At 42.7% G+C, this 8,650-nt stretch overlaps 1 non-coding gene across 1 annotated transcript; it reads left to right on the top strand.

Annotated features, from left to right (window-relative positions):
- Nucleotides 1-2,061: 2,061 nt before the first annotated feature.
- Nucleotides 2,062-2,168, top strand: LOC132433042 (U6 spliceosomal RNA). The gene has a single exon (XR_009521081.1). It is a non-coding gene; the product is annotated as a U6 spliceosomal RNA (small nuclear RNA).
- Nucleotides 2,169-8,650: the final 6,482 nt, after the last annotated feature.

The following is an 8,650-nucleotide window of genomic DNA, read 5'->3' as shown; positions in this document are numbered from 1 at the left end:
AACAAAAAAGGCACACCACCTGCTGATTCCTTTATTGGGAAACCAAGAATTATATAACTCCAAATCATAAACAATCCGCATGTGAAATGCGAAGGCATAGAGGGGACAAGTTTTGTCAAGTTTATGGGCATTCTGAGACCTGTAACCGCAGAACAAGCACAGGTGAAGAAATCTTCAGTTATAAGGCTGCTGGATGCCAAGTCAAAACCTCAGGGTAAGCTTGAGGCAGTGAGATTGTGTTATACGGCTCTGGCCTGGGAGAGTGGAAGGGCAGTGCAGTAGGAAGCCTGGAGGGAGAATACTTTGATCGGTCAACAAGTTAGTTTATGGAAAATTATCTCAGATCATTAACTTAGTGGCCATACAGCAGAAGGAGTTACAGTGAGCAGTAACATCTTGGGGGTTGATGACGTCGTGATATGAACTGTTGGCTACTTTTCATTGATAGGGAAAGCAGGTGTGTAAATATCCGTGAACCCAGCTCAATGTGAGGCGTGTTTTCTTTTAAAGGCTCTCATTTGGCATCAGAACGTCTTTCCCTTAGACCAGAGATCAGCAAACTTTTTCTGTAAAGAGCCAGAGAGTAAACGTTCTCAGCGTTGCAGGCCATACGGTCACTATCAAAACAATTCAACTCTGCTGTCATGAATGCAGCCCGAGATAATTCATAAACAAACAAGCATGACTGCCTTCCAGTGAAATGTATTTGTAAAAACAGGTTATGAGCCAGACTTAGTCAATGGGCCATAGTTTGCTGACTCCTGCTTTGGAGTAATAGTCTCTATTTTGGTCACCCCAGACCCTAAACTACTTATTTTACCGGCTGACCTCATATTCTTATTGTTCAAGAAGAATTTACTTTGTCTTTTGAGTACAGTGGATTTGTGTTGGGTGTTTCGAATCTGTGACTTTAGTCCAGGAAATATTCCTACCATAAAAATAGCACAATAAGATTATCTCTTCCTTTCTGGCGTTTTTTCCCCTTGGGAGATCTTCAGGACATGGCTATAAACCGCCTAGTTCAACTTGTATCTCTAGTTTTAATCCTATTTTTCAACACATTCTCCAAGCACCAATAAACCTCTATCTTTCACACAGTAGAGAGGTTTTTTTTTCAAATGCGCTGGTTGAACAAAGACAAGCGAGTTTATCAATGTACACTACAGAGTAACTTGCTACTCATGTGTTCAGTGAATGTTAGATGAATGAAAAAGTGAGCAAGTGAAGGAAGAAAGGGAGGAAGGAGCAAGGAAGGAGGGAGGAAAGGAGGAAAGAGCAAAGTTATGGTGCATCATTGAGTCAGTGATTTAATGTGTTTGCCAGATCGATACTTCTGGTTCTTTTACAGGTAGATTTATAGTCAAGGGCTTTCTGGTTACATGTTTAGTTTATAAGATTCATCAGAAATAGACTCACAGACATAGAAAACAAAGTTACAGTTACCAAAGGGGAAAGAGGGAGAGGGATAAATTAGGAACTTGGGATTTACATATACACACTACTATATATAAAATAAACAACAAGAACCTACTGTATAGCACAGGGAACTATATTCAATACCTTGTAATAACCTATAATGGAAAAGAATCTGAACTATATACACACACACATAATTGAATCACTTTGCTGTATCCCTGAAACATTGTAAATCAACTGTACTTCAGTTTTTTTCATTTTTATTTTATATTGGAGTATAGATGTTGTGTTAGTTTCAGGTGTACAGCGGAGTAATTGTTATACATATATCCACTCTTTTTCAGATTCTTTACCCATATAGATTATTACAGAGTATTAGGTAGAGTTCCCTGAGCTATAGTCCTTGTTGATTACCTGTTTTATATATAGTAGTGTGTATATGTTAATCCTAACCTCCGAATTTATCCCTCCCCTCCACCTTTCCCCTTTGGTAACCATAAATTTGTTTTCTATGTCTGTGAGTCTGTTTCTCTTTTGTAAATAAGTTCATTTGTATCGTTTTTTTAGATTCCACATATAAGTGATATCATGTGATGTTTGTCTGACTTATATACTTCAGTTAAAAACAAAGATTCATTAATGAGTGTGCTTGCTTCAGCAGCACATATACTAAAATTGGAACAATGCAGAGAAGATTAGCACGGCCCCTGTGCAAGGGTGACGCATAAATTCATGAAGCATTCCTAATTTTTATGATCTTATTTGCAAAGCAGAAATAGAGTCACAGACGTAGAGAACAAACGTATGGATACCAAGGCGGGGTGAGGGGGGGCGTGCGATAAATTGGGAGATTGGGATTGAGAACCTACTTTAAATGAGAACCTACTGTGTAGCACAAGGAACTCTACTCTGTGCTCTGTGGTGACCCAAATGGGAAGGAAATCCAAAAAGAGGGGATATACGTATTCATCTGGCTGATTCACTTTGCTGTACAGCAGAAACTGTTACAGGAGTCCCACTCCCCTGCAAATAAAAAACCCCTTTTACAGAAAAAATTAAATTAAATTAATTAAAAATTCGTCAATAAGGAGAGAATCATTCATTTACTCAACACATATTCATTCAGGAGTTTCCTTGTGCTATGACTTGGGGATATAGTGATGAACAAACTAGACAGAATCCCTGCCCTCATGGAGCTTAACATTCTATTGGCAAAGGTGGCCAATAAACAAACAAGTCAGTATATAATAAGGTGCCCGGTGATTGGCTTCCAGGCTCACTCCAGAACTATCGACACTTGCCATTGCTTCTCCCTCATCAATTATTTGCCAAAGACGCAACCCCAGCCCTTTTCTTCCACTTCCCTCCTGCAGAAGAGACCTGCACAGTCATCACAGGGTAAAGTTGGGACCATAAAACAGTGAGAATTGGGATAGATTCCCAGACACTGCAAATAGCTCTCTTGCTTCAGCACCGCTGGGAGGAAGGAGGTGCTTCTTTCTAGCGATTTGAACTCTCCCAAGCTGGAAGCCTGCGGCGAAGTGTAAAGTGTTGGTGACAACTTCAGTAACTAGAGCCAGGGGGCTGTCCTGGCAGCTTGAAGCTTGTGCCATCTCGGGACCATATCAATAGCACCAACACAAACATGGCCGGTGCCCGTGGCAGTGACAGTCCCGGGGACATCTTCTTTTTCTCTCCCCAAGCCCCACGGCCTAGAGCCCATGCCTAGAGCCTGGGCTCCTGAGGAGATAAACAGAAAAGGGGATTAGTAGCCAACACGGAGAGGAACGATCAAGGCTGTTTGCTGCTGCGCTAGCCAGACCAGCCTCTGCTTGTCCAGACAAAGCCAGACAGGGGCCAGAGCCCTGCTCACTCTCTCCTCCACCACACTGACCCTCAGACCTCTTACTGGAGAGAGAGGAAAATAAGATGACTGCAAGTGTCCCAACGTTGGGTCTTTCTAGATGCACTCTTGCACCAGGCTTGTGATATACTCCGTTGTTCTCTGGGAAAGTTTGGGAGAGAGACAGGAGTAAAATGAAGGAGAGAGTTTGTGTTGGGGAGGGCACACCAAGGTGGACACGTAGACATACCAGAGATGTTGGGGAGAGCATTCCTGCATACCGCACAAGCCCAGGAAGATAGAAACCCACCTCTTCTTTTGTGGGTCCTGTCTCTGACTAGAGCAAATGCTCGTGAAAAGTAAAAGCATGCAACCCTGCCCCCCAAACGTGTACAAAGCAAGTCGCTGGTCTATAGAAATCAAAGTACAGAGGGTAGCCTTTAAGAGCATAGATCCTTAGTTCCAGTCCCAGCTCTACCGCTTCCTAGCTGTGCAACTTTAGGTGAGTTACTCAGTTCCTCTCAGCTTCAAGTTCTCCATCCATGAAATGGAAATGACGGTAGTCCCTGTACCTTGGGATTCATACGGGAATTAAACGTAGGATTTATGAGAATTGTGCAGCAACCACAGAGGCCAGGAACATAGGAAACAGTCTATAAATGGCAGCTGTGAGTCACGAAAAACTACATTACCCATGTGTATCAACAGAGCTGATTTTTTTAGACCTATAAAAAACCTATTAAATTGGTTTTATTTTTTTCTATTTGATGTAAAACGCTGTGACACTGAGTTTAGGGAAAGACAGTGAATTGCATTCGTTTGATTATTCATGTAGTCTATTTATGTAGTTGGATGATAAAGTTTTGACCAAAGAGAGCGTAAGAAACAGCATAGCAAATCGTGGTAAGTTGCCTCAGTTTTTGGGTAAACTTAGGGAGGCTCAGCCATGAAAGTAAATTCATTCTCTCATCAAATATTTATTAAGCCCTCTTCCACATGCCAGGCAAAGATGAATAAGAAGTAACCCCAACGTTGAAGATTTTGAAATCCAGTAAGAGAGAAAAGGGAAGAACACACATATACAGCAGATACAAGTGCCCCCAAAGAGATACAAAAGTCGCATGAGGACCTCAAAGGAAAGTTAAGTCATATTTAGGTATTGAGACACAAAAGTTTTCATGAAAGAGGTAAATTTCAAAGTGGGCTATGACAGAACTGAAAGATTAAACAGAAGGAGGAAGGAGCATTGCAAGAGGCAGAAACAATAAGAGCAAAGCTTTTGTCCATTTTTTCAGTTTGAGTAAGATGCAGGGCAAACGGTGGGAAGATGAAGGGAGAAGGCTGAGCTGAGAGAAAAAAATGGAGAGATTTGAACACAGGCTTACAGAACTTAGACTTTATTTGATAAGGCATTGATAGATGGTACTTTAGGAAGATCAGCTTTTATCAGTATAAAGCAAGGAGAAACCCAGGGCAAGGAGATTCAGTTAAGACGCTTTTGCAATTTTACAACTAAGATGTGGTGAAAAGTAATGAAAAAGTGAAGTCCAGTTGGAGTGGTGGACAGTCGGAGAGACAGAGGCCGAAATCGTTGGACAATGGTATCTTCAGACCTTGATATCACTTATGTGACAGACACTGGTGGCTCTGCAGTTATGAGCCTGGGTCAGTGGGAGAACAGTGGTACCTTTAATAGGATGGGGAAGTCAGGCCCATCAGAGGAGGGAGACTGTGAGCTCTGAGCCTGGTTCAGTTATTGATATTACTATCCACTCACCTACCCAAGCCTGATGCCATCACAGATGTCTCCCACTTTCTACCATTCCTTAAGTTATTGTACCAGTTAGCTACGGCTGCCTAACAAATTACCCCCAAATTTAAGCAGCATAAAACAACCACCAGTTATCATATCACACAATTTCTGATAGTCAGTCATCCAGTCAAGACTTAGCAGAGTAGTTCTGACTCAGGGTCTTTCATGAGGCAGCAGTCAAGCTGTTGTCAGGGATGCAGGCGTCTCAAGGCTCAACTAGAACTGGAGAACCCCCTTCCCAGCTCCCTCACGTTGTTGGCAGGCCTCAGTTTCTTGCTGGCTACTGGCTGGAGGCTTTAGTCTCCTGCCACGTGGGCGTCTCCTTAGGGCAGCTCCCAACGTGGCAGCTGGTTTTCCCCAAGCAAGTAATCCAAGAGATAGAGCTCAAGATGGAAAGCACAGTCTCTTGGAACCTAATCTTGGGAGTGATCTGTCATCACTTCTACCATGTGCTGTTGGTCATCCTGACCACCCCTGGCACAATGTGAGAGGAAACTATGCAAGAGCATGATATCAGGAGGCAGGCATCATCAGGGGCCATCTCCAAGGCTGCTTCCACAACCAGGAAGCCCTGCCAGTCAGCCTCCATATTTGTTAAAGCCGGCCCCTGTTCTCCATCTCACTTCTGCTGCTCCAGTGCAGTGTCTTTATCTCCTGTTTAGTCGGATGCAATTTCAGTCTAATAGGTCATGCTATTTTGGGCTTTTCTGCCCACAGCCTCATCCTTCTTGCCCCTGCAAGAGTGATCCCTCAAAACTGGACATCTGCCTATCCCTGCACCAACACACACCCCTCCTGCACCCTCTGCTTGGAATCCATTGCCCACATGATGTATGTCAACCTCCTTAGCGTGGGTACGAGTCCCTCTGTGTCTCAGTCCCTCTTAATGCTCCAGCCTCCTCCCCTGACACCATCCGCCTTGAACTTCACACTCTAGTAAGTTGGGACTCTGTGTCTCCAGCTCTATCTGTGCTATTTCACCCAACCATGCCTTAGCCATACTCTTCCCTCTACCTGCCATATGGTTCCTCATCTCTCCCCAGCATTACAGGATAGCATTGTGATTCAGAGCATGAGTTCAGGAGCCCCACCACCTGATTCAAACCCCAGCTCCACCACTCACTCACTGTATGACTCAGCCAATTATTTAAACTATATGCTGGGTATTGGTCAAATTATTTATATGCATATATTAACTTACATATCCCTACCACGACCTAAAGGTAGATGATTATTATCATCATCTTTGTACACATGAGGAAGCTAAGGTGCATAGGGTAAGAGCTATAAAAGTTGTTGCAATTATAACTCTTCCTTGTTCAGGACTAAGTTCAGATACCATCTCCTCCACTAAATTTCATCCTTTCAAAGACAGATGCCCTCCTCCATGATGCCCGTGGCTTCCTGGTTGTAACTCTGACCTAGTAGCTACCATATTGATTTGAAATGACCTATTTCTTATCTGCTTTTTTAAAAATCAGCTCTTTGAGGGCAGGGACCTCAAAGTCATCTGAGCCGGTTCACCACCCAGTAGACCCTCAGTCAATACACGGTTGAGCGTCGCTAAGTTGGCGGTGCCTGTTGAACATCCAGGTGAAGCTGTAGGCAGTTGCCAAATGAAGAGGGAAAAGAGAGAAGCTAAGGATAGGGCCTTAAACAGAAAGGGAAAGAAGAGGTAGTGAAAGTATTCTTAAGATGAAATTTAACATTTTCCTTAATAAAACTAAAACAATGGCTCTAAACCACTCATCTTGAAAAACTTAACTGAAGTAGCATCGAATGGTCCCATCTAGTAGATGGAATCAAATTGAGAGTCAACTGGAAGTGTGATTCTTCTCATGCTATTCTCTCCGGGGAAGAATGATCATGTATATCTACAGACTCAGGCACAGCCATTAGAATCATCAGTCTACAGCACTCCTTCCCTGAAGACTCCTATTTCTACCTTCCTCAAGAGACTGGGTCTGTCTCATTGTTACAGGAAGCAGGCTGGCCTGTGTGACCAGGAAAGTGGTCACATTTAATCACAAAATAAATAATGGAGGAATTCTATGAACATAATGAGCTTTTCTTATTTTTCTTTTGTAGAGTTGCCTTTAAGAGAAAAATAGCAAAACAGAGAGTCTTCAGACTATTGTGAGCTTTACAAGAATTTCTTTGGGTTCTTTGCAAATGGTGGCTCGTGACCCAACAGGCCCATTCAGACCATAATCAGAAATAACATGGCAGTCACCATCGTTTATCTTTAGTGATCTAATCTCTGATCGGGCTTGCATCTCAGACACACCTTGTATTTTGTTGTGTGTTCAATCTGTGTGAAAAAAAAAAAAAATCAGTCCTCCAAATTAGTCTTGCCAGGTGTTTCTAAAAAAAATAGTTTCCATATGATAGCAGCTCATGTCAATATCCTGCTAAAGATGTGAAACATTTTTCAAAAGTTTATACAGCTCTGACTTTGTCTACGGGCTCCTCCACTTTTCCTGTCTCCAGTGATATCATTTTAAACATTCGCTTTCTCCAAATGGTTTGTGTGTTCTATGTAATTCTACTTGCAACGCTTCTTGGCGTGTAACTGTGGAAATATTAAATCATTCCACATGTGTATGCATTTGCCTCTCCAGGTATATTTTGGAATTCTCTTCAGAAATGTGATTGCATCTCCTTGTCCTTTTCCTCCTCTTCTTTTCCTTTTTCTTTTCCCTAGGAACACCTCAAAGGTGTTCACTGAGCAAGTTCTCCATCATTCTTGGCTGATTAATTTCCTAATAAAAAAATAAAAGCTACAGTATATCGACTAGTATGGGCCATGCATAGAATGAAGTACTCCTCGTGGTCTTTCTTTGATCCTTACAACAGCCCTGGGAGTATTGTTCCTGCTTTCCAATTGTGGAAACTGAGGCTTAGCAAGAGAAGGTGACTTTCCCAAAAGTCTCAGCTCATGAGTGAGTGCCAGAGCTGCGAGTCAGACCCAGGCTGTCTCTAGAACCTATGACTACCTCTAATCGCACTCATTCTCCATCCTTTTAACTAGCAACTTTTCAGGAGTTATTGCTTTGCAGATTTAGAAAGGGAAGTGTATTCTTTCCTTGGTGAATGGTGAATGGTGAATTCAGTGGTGAATTCCATGGTGAATCTGACGTTTCTGACAAGAGACACGGAGCAGGTTTCTTGTTATAAAGTTGACTGAATTCCTTCTCTGGTCTTCATTTCTAGAAGGTCCTGGTTTCCGTCGCCTTTGGAACAGTGCACATGCATCACTGTCACACCCAGGCTGGTTGGTCTATGCAGCCAGTCGTTAACTAGCCCACCATCCTCTACCTACTTGCCGCTCAAAATGTGGTCCTTGCACCAGGAGAATGGGCATGAGCTCAGATGTTAGAAAGGCAGAGTCACAGGTTCCCTGAGACGTGCTGAATCAGAATCTACATTTTAACTGTATCCCTGTGTGATTCTTAAAGTTTGAGAAGCACCGCCCTGCTTGTCACTGTCACATAAAGTGGAACTTCTCTCCCCTGCAGCTATTAGTAAAGAAGTCAAAATGGATCAGACCCGGATTCAAGTGAATCAGAGTGAAGTCA

The sequence above is a fragment of the Delphinus delphis genome, chromosome 10 (assembly GCF_949987515.2).
Source record: "Delphinus delphis chromosome 10, mDelDel1.2, whole genome shotgun sequence".
Taxonomy (NCBI): domain Eukaryota; kingdom Metazoa; phylum Chordata; class Mammalia; order Artiodactyla; family Delphinidae; genus Delphinus; species Delphinus delphis.
The sequence above is the reverse complement of the archived record's forward strand: the minus strand, read 5'-3'. Positions and strand labels throughout refer to the sequence as shown.